Source organism: Salvelinus sp. IW2-2015, linkage group LG4q.1:29, assembly GCF_002910315.2.
Source record: "Salvelinus sp. IW2-2015 linkage group LG4q.1:29, ASM291031v2, whole genome shotgun sequence".
In the NCBI taxonomy this organism is placed as follows: Eukaryota; Metazoa; Chordata; class Actinopteri; order Salmoniformes; family Salmonidae; genus Salvelinus; species Salvelinus sp. IW2-2015.
The window spans coordinates 19,098,155-19,114,871 of NC_036842.1; positions in this window are offsets into that span (position 1 = coordinate 19,098,155).

Consider the following 16,717-nt stretch of genomic DNA (forward strand, 5'->3'; position numbering starts at 1 on the left):
CTTCTGACCCACTGGGAATGTTATGAAAGAAACAAAAGTTGAAATAAATAATTCTCCACTATTATTCTGACATTTCACATTCTTAAAATAAAGTGGTGATCCTAACTGACCTAAGACAGGGAATTTTTACTAGGATTAAATGTCAGGAATTATGAAAAACTAAGTTTAAATGTATTTGGCCAAGGTGTATGTAAACTTCAGACTTCAACAGTATATCTGAATGTKCACATACTTTTAAGATATACAGTGCCCTCTGTATTATTGGGAAAGTAAAGCAACTTTTTTAAATTTGGATTCTATACTTCAAAATGTTTTATATTTAACCTCGAAGTCATTGTTTAAGTTCAGACTTGTCACTTTAATTGAGGGTGTTTTTCATCTATTTCAGGTGAACCGTATTTTGTACATAAGTCCCCCCCCCCCCCCCCCCCATTTTAGGGGAGCAAAAGTATTTGGCCAAATTCACTTGTGTATTAAAGTAGTAAAAAGTTAAGTATTTGGTCCCATATTCATAGCACGCAATGACTACATCAAGATTGTGACCCTACAAATTTGTTGGATATATTTGCTGTGTTTCAGCATTTTTATTTATTTGTTTCTTTTGGGGGGTATGTAATCTTCCGACTTAAACTGTATATCCATCCTGCCTGCCTTTCTAAAATCTTCGAAAGCCAAGTTAACAACACAGATCACTGACCATTTCGAATCCCACCGTACCGTCTCCACTTTGCCACACTAAAGGTCCTAAACGATATCATAACCGCCATCGATTAAAGACAGTACTGTGCAGCCGTCTTCATCGACCTGGCCAAGGCTTTCGACTCTGTCAATCACCGCATTCTTATCGGCAGACTCAATAGCCGTGGCTTCTCAAATGACTGCCTCGCCTGGTTCACCAACTACTTCTCAGACAGAGTTCAGTGTGTCAAATCAGAGGGCCTGTTGTCCGGACCTCTGGCAGTCTATGGGGGTGCCACAGGGTTCAATTCTCGGGCCAACTTTTTTTCGGTATATATATCAATGATGTCGCTCGTGCTGCTGGTGATTCTCTGATCCACCTCTACGCAGATTACACCACTCTGTATACATCTGGCCCTTCTTTGGACACTGTGCTAACAACTCCAAACAAGCTTCAACGCCATACAACTCTCCTTCCGTGGCCTCTAAGTGCTTTTAAATGCTAGTAAAACTAAGTGCATGCACTTCAATCAATTGCTGCCCGCACCCTCCCGCCTGACTAGCATCACTATTCTGGACGGTTCTAACTTAGAATATGTGGACAACTACAAATAGCTAGGTGTCTGGTTAGACTGTAAACTCTCCTTCCAGACTCACATCTTCAATCCAAAATTTTATCTAGAATCGGCTTCCTATTTCACAAAGCCTCCTTCACTCATGCTGCCAAACATACCCTCGTAAAACTGACTATCCTACCGATCCTTGACTTCGGTGATGTCATTTACAAAATAGCATCCAACACTCTACTCAGCAAACTGGATGTAGTCCATCACAGTGCCATCTGTTTTGTCACCAAAGCTCCATATACTAACCACCACTTCGAACTGTATGCTCTCGTTGGTTGGCCCTCACTACATATTCGTTGCCAAACCCACTGGCTCCAAGTCTTTGCTAGGTAAAGCTCCGCCTTAGCTCACTGGTCACCATAGCAACACCCACCCGTAGCACACACTCCAGCAGGTATATTTCACTGGTCATCCCCAAAGCCAACACATCCTTTGGCTGCCTTTTTTTCCCAGTTCTCTGCTGCCAATGACTGGAACGAATTGCAAAAATCAGTGAAAGAGTCTTGTATCTCCCTCTCTGATTTAAAGCATCACCTGTCAGAGCAGCATACCGATCACTGTACCTGTACACAGATAATCTGCAAATAGCACACCCAATTACCTCATCCCCATATTGTTCCTTATCCCCTTGCTCTTTTGCACCCCAGTATCTTTACCTGCACATCATCATCTGCACATCTTTCACTCCAGTGTTAATGCCAAATTGTAATTATTTCGCCTCTATGGCATATTTGCCTTACCTCCCTAGTCTTCTACATTTGCACACACTGTACATAGATTTTTATATTGTGTTATTGACTGTACGTTTGTTTATGTGTAACTGTTTTTGTCACACTGCTTTGCTTTATCATGGCCAGGTCGCAGTTGTGAATGAAAACTTGTTCTCAACTGGCCTACCTGGTTAAATGAAGGTGAAATAAATCAAATAAAAATGAATTAGTGATGTGGACACCAAGGAACTTGAAGTTCTCGTCCCACTCCATTACAGCCCCATCAATGTGGACATACTCGCCTCTCCATTTCCTGTAGTCCATGATCAGTGCCTTTGTCTTGCTGACGTTGTTGTCCTGTCACCACACTGCCAGGTCTCAGCCTATAGGGAGGAGGTCTGTCTCAGTCATTGGTGATCAGACCTACCACCGTCGCGTCGTTTGCAAACTTGATGTTGATGTTGGAATCGTGCTCCACGGCCACACAGTCGTGGTTGAACAGGGAGTACAGGAGGGGACTAAGCAAACACCAAGGGTCCCCCATGTTGATGGTCAGTGTGGCAGATGTGTTGTCGCCTACCCTCACCGCCTGGAGGCGGCCCGTCAGGAAGTCCAGGATCCAGTTGGAGGGAGGTGTTCAGTCAGAGGGCTCGGAGGGGATTATGGTGTTAAATGCTGAGATGTAGTCAATGGACAGCATTCTTAAATAGGCAAATCCTTTTGCCCAGGTGGGTGAGGGCAGTGTGGAGTGCAACAGTGATTGAGTCATTTGTGGATCTGTTGGGGAGTTACGCAAATTGGAGTGGGTCCAGGGTGTCTGGGATGATGGCGTTGATGTTAGCCATGACCAACCATTTCATAGCTATAGATGCAAGTGCTACGGGGCGATAGTCATTTAGGCAGGTAACCTGGGAATTCCTGGGCACAGGGACTGTAGTGGTCTGCTTGAAACACATTTTGCATCTCAGACCAGGTCAGGGATAGGTTGAAAATGTCAGTGAAGACACTTGCCAGCTGGTCTGCGCATTTTCAGAGTACGTGTCCTGGTATTCCGTCTGGCCCTGCGACCTTGTTAACCTATTAACAAAGGTCATACTCACATCGGCTACGGAACGCGAGATCACACAGTCTTTTGGAACAGCTGGTAATCTCATGCATGGTTCAGTGTTGCTGGTCTTTGAAGCAAGCATAGAAAGGCATTTAGCTCGTCTGGCTGGCTCAAGTAACTGGGCAGCTTGCGGCTGGGTTTACCTTTGTAATCCGTGATAGTTTGCAAACCCTGCCACATCGGTCGAGCGTCAGAGCCGGTGTAGTAGGATTCGATCTTAGTCCTGTATTGATGCTTTGCTGTTTGATGGCTCGGAGGTTGTAGCGGGATTTCTTATAAGCATCCGGATTAGCGTCCTGCTCCTTGAAACTGGCAGCTCTAGCCTTTAGCACAGTGCGGATGTTGCCGGTAATCCATGGCTTCTGGATGGGGTTTGCACATTCTCTGTGGGGACAACGTTGTCGATCCACTTATTAATTAAGCTGGTGACTGATGTGGTAAACTCTTCAAAATTATCAGATGAATCCCGGAACATATTCCAGTCTGTGCTAGCGAAATAATCCTGTAGTTTAGCATCCGCTTCATTGGACTACTCCCGCATTCAGCGTGTCACTGGTACTTTTTGCTTGTAAGCAGGAGGATAGAGTTATGGTCTGATTTGCCAAAGGGAGGTTGAGGGAGGGGCTTGTGTGCATTTCTGTGTGTGGAGTAAAGGTGATCTAGAGTTGTGTCGCTTCTAGTTGCACAGGTGACAAGCTGGTAAAAACGAGGTAAAACTGATTTTGGTTAACCCTGCGTTAAAATCACCAGCCATGAGAAACTGAATGTGCATTTTCTTGTTTGCTTATGGCCCTATACAGATTGTTGAGTCCAGGGCTTAGTGCCAGCATCGGTTTGTGGTGGTAAATGGGAAGCTAATATATAGATGAAAACAATTGGTAAATATGGTCTGCAGCTTATGAGGTATTCTAACTCATGCGACCTATTTTAAATATCCTTTAGTTGATCTATACAGTATATTAAATACTTTTATTCACTGCTTAGCCTTCAAAATAAATATAGATTTCTCTAAATCCCAAAATGTCACTACACCGCTACACAGACATCACCAGTGGGTGAATACAATTTGCTTGCCCCCAGTAGTTTATACAATGCATACAAATATATGTTTTGCAGTATAAAAATTACTTATAAGTTAAATTAAAGATTTTTTCCCCAAAAGTTATTTTCATTTGAAAGTGTTCTTATATAAATGGTGTCAAAGTCAAGGGACAGCATTTATCACTGCAATTCAAGAATGACTCCTAATTATGTTATGACTCATTACTTTACTTTATCTGGACATTTCCTATGACTATCACACGATCATATTTATACCCCAAGAGATGCCCACTGCAGTCATTGCAACCCTTCACTTTGACCAATTCCTATTTTTTCCCGCAAACTCCTCCAGTCCTTTCCTTATCCAAGCGATGCATCAATTATTAGTCATAGCCGGTAGCCTCAGAGCGACAGGGACTGCGTTGTCCATCTCCTTCTCATCTTGGCTGCCACAGAGAGAATATCTGACATCCTACACTCCAATCACATTATATCTCTCCCATTTCCTGCTCACATCCAAACAAGGCCAAGCTTTTTGGCAGCGAATCGCAACAACTCATCCTAAAAGGTTAATACAGAAATCGTAGTTTCCGCTTAGTCACTCACTAACTCTATTTGAAGGAAACAAATCATGTTTGACAACGTCTTTTACAAACAACTTTTCTTATTTTGTCCTCTGCTCCTCAGATCACAATGACAGCATACTATGCAGAGGTAAACGCTGCTATTATTCCTATACCTAATGTTGCTCTATTTTCTCATTAGGTTACACTTAATGTTATAGCCTCCACACACATACCATCATACTCATTTTGGCTTCCCATAACATATTAAATGCATTTTCATTACAAGCACTATTAGATTGCTGTGCCCCATCATTGGGCACCTAATTTATCACTCAAACAATTCTGGAAACTGACCAACCTACACACAAAGTGTCATTTCAGACAACATCAACTCTGCAGAAAGGAATTGAAGCTGGCAGGTGAAGTGGAGAATCACACTCACTCTTTTACCTCACAATATGGCCCACATACTTTCCTTAAATCATTCACTGGTACTGAAGCACGACTGATGCATAAAACACTCCACCTTATAGCAGAGAGAGACGAGAGAGATACTGTACATAGACAGACATAATGTAGAGGGGAAATGAGAAGAGGTACCACAAGAGACACACAAAAATGTAAAAAAGGCAGAAAGAAGGAAAAGGCAGACAAAAAGAGAGATCCTTTGGAGGAGGAGCTGGCAAAACGGTTAAGCTCAGAGAGGCATTTGGGTATGGGATCTCTATCCTCTCTCCTTCCCTCCCTCTCCAGCCCCCTCTGCTCCTGGACACAATCAACACTGAATCAACAAGCTAATCAGAATCACAAGGCCAAACTGTTGGCACCCTCACCTCTTCCCAGGCTGCCCTAATCTCAAACACATGATAGAGACAAATCCAATGAGCTCCATCCATTCAGCCATCAGTTCTCTCGTAAGCCAGTGCCATGACTGGACAAATTTGACCCCTATTGCATCAGAAGTGAGGTTGTCTTTACTGGAGGGCAAAGATTAGGTTCACAATGTAACAGGGTGGAGTGGAGATTCTTGGTTGGGTCACTGCTGTTTATCCTTGAGGGACATTTTTGACCTCAGACAGTAACCAGACGTGCAAATTAGATGAATTTATGATTTGTTTGAAGTGACGGCAAAAGACATGCAGGAATAAACCTAACACAGATAGCCGTTTGAAGTTGACACAAAATAACAAAGGAAGCTGATGGTTATGCTTCAATGTCCAATTGTGTCCAATTCTACAAAGGAACTTTCCCACCAATCATTGATCATTATTGTTTTGAAGATACTGTGTCTATTGTGACATCTCGAAATCAGAACCTACAGAACTAACGTGTTTCTAGTCATCAAACTACAACTTCACCACCGCCGTAGTGCTCTGTGGGATACAGTAATACTTGAGGACTTGCTCTCGGTTTAACTTTCCTGCCTGTAGCGAATTAACTACATGTGTAAGGGGCACAGAGTCAAACTTTGGCCCAGTCAGCAGCACACACGCGTCTGCCCCATACTCCGTCTCGTCTAGTCGGTAGGGCTCGTCCATATGGAGATGGTTAAAAGCCTCATTAGTCGGCCTACTTGAAATACAGTCGCAGTGACGCTTGTCCATAAAAGCACAAAGTAGAGTGGTTTCTGCGGTGGCATTAACCAGGTCGAGGCATCGAACCCCAGAGACTTGGCACAGGCCACGTTCGCTCGAGTGATGGCTGAAACCTGAACGTATTCCAAGAAAGGAGAAGGAAGGACGTTTTCTTGGAAGGTTTCTGGAACCTTTTCGTTGGAGTAGACTCATCCATCTTTGGGTGAGGAAGGATGGAACATTTTCAGAAAAAAATGTATGGTAGCCTACAATGGGATATGGTCCATTGAAGGAAAAATTACTTGGTTTTACTCAAAACATATGGTATTACGAAAGTCTAGCTTGAGGGAAGGCAAAAACTTTCACTCGATCGACGTAATAATTTTTTACAATTCTGTCTGTCTAAAAACTAGATGAGGATCCACCAATGGGACAACCATCTACAATGTGACATTTCACCTGTATTGAACGGGTGACATCAAATTACCCTAACTTCTGAAGTTAGGGATACGTGTCTGTACGTGAAGCTTTATGGCTAAAGTATGTTAGTTTGAGGGTTGGAGAATGTTACCCAAAAGTGTGTTCGAGAAAGATTTGCTGGGCTGTTTGATTCAGACCCTAAGAGTTCTGATCTGTTTGGTGAGCTGACGATATGAAAAAGGGCAGGCCTAAAGCCACTCCCTGTAAAATCTACAAACAGGAGAAAGTATGCAGTGCTATTGAGAGGTTTTATAAACAAACAGCACTCCAATTGTAATGGTGTGTGTGTGCGCATGTATGTATGCGTGTCCTCATTACCAGTTCACTTGAAACAAGAACATGTTATTTCTTATTGAGAAACTTTATTTTACCTTTATTTAACTATGCAAGTCAGTTAAGAACAAATTCTTATTTTCAATGACGGCCTAGGAACAGTGGGTTAACTGCCTTGTTCAGGGGCAGTATGACAGATTTTTACCTTGTCAGCTTCGGGATTCGATCTTGCACCCTATCGATTACTAGTCCAACGCTCTAACCACTAGGCTACCTGCCACCCCACCTTTCATCTTAATAATTATTGCCAAACGAATATTATACAGTCGTGGCCAAAAGTTGAGAAGGACACAAATATACATTTTCCACAAATTTGCTGCTTCAGTATCTTTAGATATTTTTGTCAGATGTTACTATGGAATACTGAAGTATAATTACCAGCATTTCATAAGTGTCAAAGGCTTTTATTGATAATTACATGAAGTTGATGCAAAGAGCCAATATTTGCAGTGTTGACCCTTCTTTTTCAAGACCTCTGCAATACGCCCTGGCATGCTGTCAATTAACTTCTGGGCCACATCCTGACTGATGGCAGCCCATTCTTGCATAATCAATGCTTGGAGTTTGTGGGTTTTTGTTTGTCCACCCGCCTCTTGAGTATTGACCACAAGTTCTCAATAGGATTAAGGTCTGGACCCAAAATATCTATGTTTTGTTCCCCGAAACACTTAGTTATCACTTTTGCCTTATGGCAAGGTGCTCCATCATGCTGGAAAAGGCATTGTTCGTCACCAAACTGTTCCTGGATGGTTGGGAGAAGTTGCTCTCGGAGAATGTGTTGGTACCATTCTTTATTCATGGCTTGTTCTTTGGCAAAATTGTGAGTGAGCTCACTCCCTTGGCTGAGAAGCAACCCTACACATGAATGGTCTCAGGATGCTTTACTGTTGGCATGACACAGGACTGATGGTAGCGCTCACCTTGTCTTGTCCGGACAAGCTTTTTTCCGGATGCCCCAAACAATCGGAAAGGGGATTCATCAGAGAAAATGACTTTACCCCAGTCCTCAGCAGTCCAATCCCTGTACCTTTTGCAGAATATCAGTCTGTCACAGATGATTTTCCTGGAGAGAAGTGGCTTCTTTGCTGCTCTTCTTGACACCAGGCCATCCTCCAAAAGTCTTCGCCTCACTGTGCGTGTAGATGCACTCACACCTGCCTGCTGCCATTCCTGAGCAAGCTCTGTACTGGTGGTGCCCCGATCCCGCAGCTGAATCAAGTTTAGGAGATGGTCATGGCGCTTGCTGGACTTTCTTGGGCGCCCTGAAGCCTTCTTCACAACAAATGAACCGCTCTCCTTGAAGTTCTTGATGATCCGATAAATGGTTGATTTAGGTGCAATCTTACTGGCAGCAATATCCTTGCCTGTGAAGCCCTTTTTGTGCAAAGCAATGATGACGACACGTGTTTCCTTGCAGGTAACCATGTTTGACAGAGGAAGAACAATGATTCCAAGCACCACCCTCCTTTTGAAGCTTCCAGTCTGTTATTCGACCTCAATCAGCATGACAGAGTGATCTCCAGCCTCGTCCTCGTCAACACTCACACCTGTGTTAACGAGAGAATCACTGACGATGTCAACTGGTCCTTTTGTGGCAGGGCTGAAATGCAGTAGAAATGTTTTTTGGGGTTCATTTGCATGGCAAAGAGACTGTACAGCCATAAACTTTGAGCAACTTTACAACAAAAGACAAAACTATGTATTTGCATTGATTTGGCTACAATTATCAACTGTATCGCCACTGACATGGAATGAGCCGTCCCTCTGTAAGTGCAGGGTTGTTGGAAAAGCTGTTGGATGAATCCGGTTGGATAACGGAAACCACAGAGCCGTATAGTAACACTGTCAAAGGCAATTAAAAGTGAAAACCTCAGTCACTAGAGAGATAAAAGATGTACTTATGAAAACCACAATAGGTTCTAATTGGGGTCAAGACAGAGGTATTACTGCAATACTGGCATCCTCAGTTCTGTGCCAAATGTTCTCCCACACAAAACACACACCCACCCAGGGTGAGGGGGTCACCACATGGTATCCACTGACCTTTTCTAAATATATGGCAGAAAACAGACTCATTAAAGTGATCTCTTTGCTTTTTATTAGGTGTTAAATCTATGTAACGCAGACAATTGAGAGGCGTTTCCACTCCCTGCAGATGCCAATTGCGTGTGTGAGGGAGAGTAGGACTATGTGTGCGTATATGCATGTCCAGCCACACGTGTATGGGTGTTTGTATGTGTGACAGGAAGAAAGAGAGTGCATACCTAAAGTATGAACATCTGTCAAAGCAAGCATGTCCATGTGTGCATATGCAAAATTGAATGTGTGACTGTGTGCGCAGTCTACCAGCAGATGAAAGAATTCAAGTTAGTAAATCAGTCGCTGTCAAAAGTAGGTGGAGTTCAACACAGGAACCTGTCAGCCAGTCAATATACATGGATTAAAAGTACCCTTTTAATACCTTCAAGAGTTATTGCATAATATCTTTGAGGTGATGGATTTTGACCCACAGGAGATTTTTACCCTTCATACTAACAATAAAAGATTAATTGAATGCCGACTATTAACAAAGCATCCGATTACATAAGTGGCGCCAGAGTAAGCGCCGTGTGTCTGTTTCGCTGTATTTGAACAAGTACTACAGGACCGGCTGGGGCGGTGTGACCCGTAAGCAAAAATAGAAATTCCCATCAAGAGAGGGGGTGCAGGAATTGTGTAAAGGTGCACAGCAGATTGCAGTGTGTGTTTGTGCATGCGTGCGAACAGTGGACTTAGTTTACGGTACTTCCCACCAATGATTTAACTTAAATTCCTGTCAATATTCCATAATTTTTGAGCAGCACTGCGATTGGCCAGTATACAGTATTTCTGTCTTACCCATCCACAACATCTGCAACATAAGAGACAAACAGAAAGGTTTCCACCAAGCCACCTGAGAGCTCCGAGTGCCCAAAAAATTCAGTCAAGTCACTGTCCCTGGTTTGTTATGTAAGCCTGTGCATTCTTAATGGTCAGGGGTTTGGAGCCAGGCCTGGACCCAGATGCCTGCGTCTGCTGTGTATCTGTGGTGTTCTTGCTGGTAGGCTGTGTTTGTTTATGTGTAAGAATAAGCGTATTTGAATGAGGGTGGTATGTATAGTATGCAGTGAGAGGGAAGGGATAAACAGTGAAAACAATAGCCTATCTACAATATTATCTGAGGTATTTCTTACAGCCTTGCATCCAAACCATGACAAACCACAGGTCTGAAGAGTTGTGACTACAATGTACTACCTTTGAACAAACTGATATTTGTAACATCAAAGAAATTAAGGATTGCGCCTTTGTGGCCACAGAATGAAATGCTCCAAACAAAAACATTTAAGCCAATCAACGTGCAGTACTCACACAAAACCCCTCCCCCTTATCCCAACCAGGTCAACACTGACCTAATATCTTCCTTTTTATAGTCAGATTGTTTTTAAATCGGCATTTAAAAATAAATACATGTCCTCAGGTCTTTCCCACAAACACTGATCCCAAATACCTATCCTTCTTCACTCTGGAGAGAACAGTTCTTATGGGGCTGCTGTCAAAGGTCAGGGATCAGAGGATCACTGATCAATAACCCCCTGCCTGATCGATCAGACTGCCTTTTCTTTTCTCTCCACCAACCAGATACAAGCTCACTGTATAACAAGGGAGCTGGGGATAGAACAAGACAGGGGAATGGGAGAGGCCTCCTCCCTTCATGATCCCTAAAGTATTTGAGCCTTGCTTGACATCGTCAAGGACTAGGCATTGATGAGAGCGGTGCGATGCACCTGCCTTGCCATGGAGTCCTGCTGTTTTTTTTGTAGAACTAAAAAGCGGTCATACAGGAGATTTAGCTATCCAGCTGGTAATTATTTCCTTATGCCAATAACACCCACATCTCCAGACATTTACACTTACTTGCTATGCTTCTCATCCAGATTGGTAGCCTATTTGACTAACAGAGATATTCTGTACAGCGTAAGTGCCTAGGGCGAAATCCAAATAAAGCTGCAGCGTGTGTGTGTGTGCAAAATGAACATTAATCGCCAATAAGGCATTGATTTTAATGGGATAATCACACACAGGAAAGATTTGGCATGTAATGAAGAGCCAGAAATCACCATTATCAAAGTAGATTTCTAACTAAATGGGGAGCTAGCCGATGCATATGGACAGAATTATGAAATGTGTTCAGAATAATTTTCAGTTTTTGATGATTGTCTAAACACTATCAGAATGATCTGTCAGCTTTGATTATCAGAAAGAACAGATAAGGGCTGTTTTTCAGCATCTTTGCCAATACAAAATGCACAGGTTGTATTTTGAGGGCAGTGTTCTCGTTCCAATAATTAATTATGCTCCTCAAAAGATTAATTGCAGAGCACCAGTAGTTACAAATCAGAGAAATAAGATGACGGAATAGGAAAGGCACTCATTGCTAAATCATTAATAATGAACTTGCATTACGTTGAGTCCAAAGCGGGACCCTAGGATGACATAATATGGACGGGAGCCAAGAGCTGGGCAGTTAAAGGTGGAAGACATTAACCGCCTTCACTCCTCACAACACGGACGCTATCACGGAAGCAGACAAATCGCTCTGAGTGGGTTTCCGTCATCTTTCAGTTTTGCTGTCTTATAATATTAATGTTTGAATTCTTTGAAGCAGACTTGTGTTATGACACAGGGGCTCAAACATGGGTTCAAGTCAGATTTATCAAGACTTGAAAGGCAATTCCACATTACAACCTCACTTTCATTATCTTCAGCCAATACCAATGTGTACATATATGAAAACGATGCATTTCAAAGTTTTGTAGAAGAAAATATAAATTTCTACCCGATGACAAAAAGTTTACATTTTAAAAACAGTGAATTTCAAAAACACAGATTGGCGGTGACGTGGGGAACAAGAAAATGACAGGAATCCTGTATAGCTCAACAAAAAAGTAAAAACATGCTTGTGCATTTTCATTAGTGTGTGTCAAACTTGACTGACTCATTGACAGCAACTCACAATTACCCTAGATTTTTTCTACATAGAAAGACACCCTACAAGCCAAGTGGCTGAATTCCATAATACATTTGCTTAAAATGGACCATTTCATATGCAGCACACCCTCCAGTGACACGGGAAGGGTAGGAAATTAGGTAACTTTCAAATGAAATGTTGATGAAGATTGGGGATATGATCTGTGCAGCTTTGGCCACGGAGACCTCAATTACGCTCGCTCTCCTTCCTTGTCATCTCTATCTTGACATTCTCATTGGTTGTCAGACATCATGCAGGGAGGTAGCCCGAGTCCCCAAATTATGACTATGAATAAAAATGTAGAGATCACAGCTATATTTAGACATTTCAACCTTGACCTCACTTCAAACACTGACCACGGTCATCAGCCTCAAGCCAAGTGCACTTCATCATCCTTTCACACCTTCCGCTCACCTCCTTACTATGAAATATTAACACCGGCATACTGTATTTTGGAGGGTGGGTTGGATGGAGGAAAGTAGCACCTGTGTATTTCATCACTGGACAGCGATAGACCTGTGTGCTTCCTCTCTAGACAGTAGCTATTAGTGTTGGTAGATACACCTGCATAATGTGTCTATTAGAGGCAGTGTCTATTGCAAACATGACAGTGTTACCTGAATGCGGTGTCCTTATAGGACAAGACTGTGTGACACACTGCATCTTCTGTCATTTTTCGTAGAAGGACTGTGTAACCCAAGAGTATAAAGCCTGTATGTGTCTTCAGAAAGGACATTGACAATCTTTCTGGCTTACTGTATCGTCTGCAAAAATCTAGTTGGATCCAGGCCACGGTGTGTGTGTGTTTCTGTGTGCGTGTTGGAGTGCTGGGAGGGAGATGCAGGCAGGCAAGCAGGCAGGAAGGTACATTGGGTGCCTGTGAGGTCGGGGGGGATAGGTGGAGTGTTAACAGGGGAGACACCTGACAGCAGTGGGGTGTATGCGCCCTGGCACTTCTGTACATTCATGTCACCGCGGATAAAGTCAGCACCTGTGAAGAAGAACTACAGCATTGCTGCCACGGTCAGGGACAGGAGGAGTTCTATATATTTTGGTTCTTGTGTCCTCCTCGGTCTCCCTGCGCTCACTGAACAGACAGCTAGGGACAGGTGGGCACCGGTGGAGATGCCAGCACCCTTGTCATTGTCAGGCACATGGTATGAGATGCATGTACAGAGCACAAGCTGAAGCTGTGGTTCTCTCTCTGCTTGGGTAACAGTCAAGAAGTCCACTTGGGATGTGACCTGGAGTGAGCCAAAGTGCCTCTCCTCTCCTTCGACTGGAGAGGCAGGATCTGGCTAACACTTTATTAGAAAATGACAATGGGGCACACGCTAGTGTTAGTAAGTTAGCGCAGATGAATAAGCGAACATGATACTATTGAGGCACAGCCATGGTGGAGAGTGAGTGAAGGGCTAGTAGTGTTGTGTATTGTAGAAGACATGGCATAATGCCCAGAGAGAGTCATCAGATTAAACCAGTGTGTGGGCTGCTTACTTAATTAGACTTTGCACGGTAGCGGGTGCAATAATAAATCAGTTCTCATTCATCAAACTACTACTGGCTGAAAAAGAAAGTAATCTTACATTTAACTAGAGGTTAACACAGGAGTGCCTATACCCGTCACACTTCCCTCATCCTGGCTATCGGCTTTCACTCCTGTCTCCATGTATATGGAATATAAAATAAAACACACACACGCTGGACAGGGGCTGCAAAACAAAGCCAAAACAACTATGATTYGATGGCCCTCCGCTCTTGGCAGCAGTTTACCTGTTCAATAAATCTGCCTCCCGCTTCCAGTCCTGACATCATGTCTGAGGGGATCCATGAGCCTTTTCCTGCCCCATAACACACAGCACAGCAAAGCCAAAGGTTACCTGGAGTTGGGCTATCTATCAACGTGTTCCCAGTTCACCCCTGAAGAATGGCTTGAGCTAAGTCGAGCTAAAGCCTGGTACTGCCACCTGCTGGCACAGGGAGTAAACAGGGGAACCCCTCAATCCCAGAGTCCTGGAAAACTAACCCCTGCCTGCCAATGTAATGAAGCACTAGTCCGGTTAAATTAGTTATAAAGCTACAGGTTATAGAGGTGCTAAAATGAATGTGAAAGCACATTGTATGTGCACAACATACAGGTAACTGCCAAAATAAAAGTTAACACTTGAATGAGGGATACATAAGTATATTGAAAGCTGCAGTTTCCACACAGGTGTGGTTCCTGAGTTAATTAAGTGATTAAAACATCCCATCATGGTATAAAAAAAGTTTAATCCAATTGAACACTTATGGGAGATTCTGGAGCGGCACCCAAGTCAGAGCATTCCACCACTATCAACAAAAAAACACAATTATTGAACTTCTCGTGGAAGAATGGTGTTCCTTTATTTTGGCAGTTACCTGTATTTGGATACTATCCCTAGAAAGAGCCAATCTGCAACAACTTCTCTAACTAGCACATAATAGGACATAATTGTCTGAGTGGTGGGTAGTTTTTTCTCTCCACCCCTTTTCTTTCTAAATGACTTAAAATGAGTTTCCCCAACACTTGTGCTTTAAGCAAACATCCAACTGTGGTTAAACGGTGTGGAAAAACTCACCTTCAGCAGTGGGGCGGGGAGGTAGAAGGGGAGACAAAGATGGGCGCATGTGCTGTGAATTAGCTTTCGCGGGTAGGCTTGTGGTGGAAGTAACCTTGGAAACCAGCGCGGGTGTTTCTGCATGGCTGCAGTCTGCAGTGCCTCAGGGGCTCAGTGACCCGGGTGCGAAGGGAGGAAGAAAGACAGCAGGCCGAGACACACACTCCCCCTCTCACCAGTGGCCCCCGGGGAACCCTCGCACGCACCTCCAACCAACCAGCCTCTCTGTAAGGCCTCGCTCTCTTTCTCCTTGCATGTGAGTCTCTCTCACTCTGCCTTTATGTAAGGCCTATTCGCCCTCTCAGTCTCTCACTCAGCCACTGTGTAAGGCCTTGCTCTCCCTCTCCATGTGGGAGCCCTCTCTTTCTATGCCACTGAAAAGCAGCCACCAGTCTCTCATCATGTTCATATCTGAATGGAGGGGCTAACTAACTTGGTCTATGTTAAGAGCCCTTTCTGTCTTACACACACACTCCACTCAATGCATGGACACTGCACATAAGACCACAGCCAGGGGCTGATGATGTTCATTTCAGCCAGTTTATTCACACAGCACATACTACAGTGGGTAATGTATTTCAGAACATTGTACAGCGCTGTCACGTCTGACAAAAGACTCTTGATCCTATCAGTAGTATAAAAATAGTGTCACTACAAAAGTATAAATTAAGCCTACCGATAAGACAACTCAAATCCACAAAAACGGAACAAAACTTTTTGCCAAAGCGTAATAAAATGACAAATTATGGAATCAAAATAAGAAACTTGAAATATATTTTTTTGCAGCCCAGCAGAGTATAAAAAGAACAAAGAATGACAATTCTCCATAAAATAACACAACATAGACTATTCTCAATTCCAATTGAGCATTAAAAATTCTGAACATGAGGGAAAGACTATTCATGTTAGCCATTTTGTATTTACAGTTAACATTTGCATCTTCTTTCAACACACCCAATGGAAAAAGATTGCGACCTGTGTTTCTGTGAAGCCATAGGTTAGCAGCAATTTTTTAATTCTTTTAAGTTTGAATTTAACTCTCTATAACAGTATTTAGCTTGAGTTGTGTGTATCAAAACCTTTGAAATGCTAGTTTATAAAAAGAGGTATGGTGTTATCAACGGTGCTCCCCATTTCTGCAACACTTGCTCCCTCTAGTGGAATAAAACAGCAGTTCTCTTGTATTTACATACTGCCACCCCTGAAAGGAGTACGACAAAGTTGCCCCTAGACTGAGCTAAAGTCAGTTTTGTGCCTTTGCCCCTAATGTTTAAAGCTAGGATTTGGGGAGGTTAAGCAGATCTTAGATCTGTGCCTAGGAGCAACTTCTAACCCCCTGAAACTGTTCCGTCTTAGAAGAAACACACTGGCTTATATGATAGAATAGATCAGTACTCTAATATTAATTACATGCATATCTTGTAATAATTCTAATCTTACCAAAGAAAGCGTATGAGGCAATCGTAGTAGTAGTATTGGAGATACCGACATCAACGACTGACTGCATGTTCAGGATCATTTTTTGCTTGAAATCCTAATTTAAGATCTACAGGTAAAATCCCTTCACTACGGTTGCTAAAAAAAAAGACCACTTAAACTAAAACATCAATTTCAGTTCCATTATCTATATGCTACACTTACTATTTGATCATATTGGACAGATCCAAAAAGCATGTCGGACAGACCAGAGCCTTTACTGCATGTCCTTCAGTCATAGAACTTGAGGTAAAAAAGCACACCATTGCTTTGGACAGAGGAAAGTTAAGTCTGAACTATCTATACTGAATGGGAAGGTTATAAAGATGTACCTTGGTGTGTGACACTCACTTCCAATATACACTGCTCAAAAAAATAAAGGGAACACTAAAATAACACATCCTAGATCTGAATGAATGAAATATTCTTATTAAATACT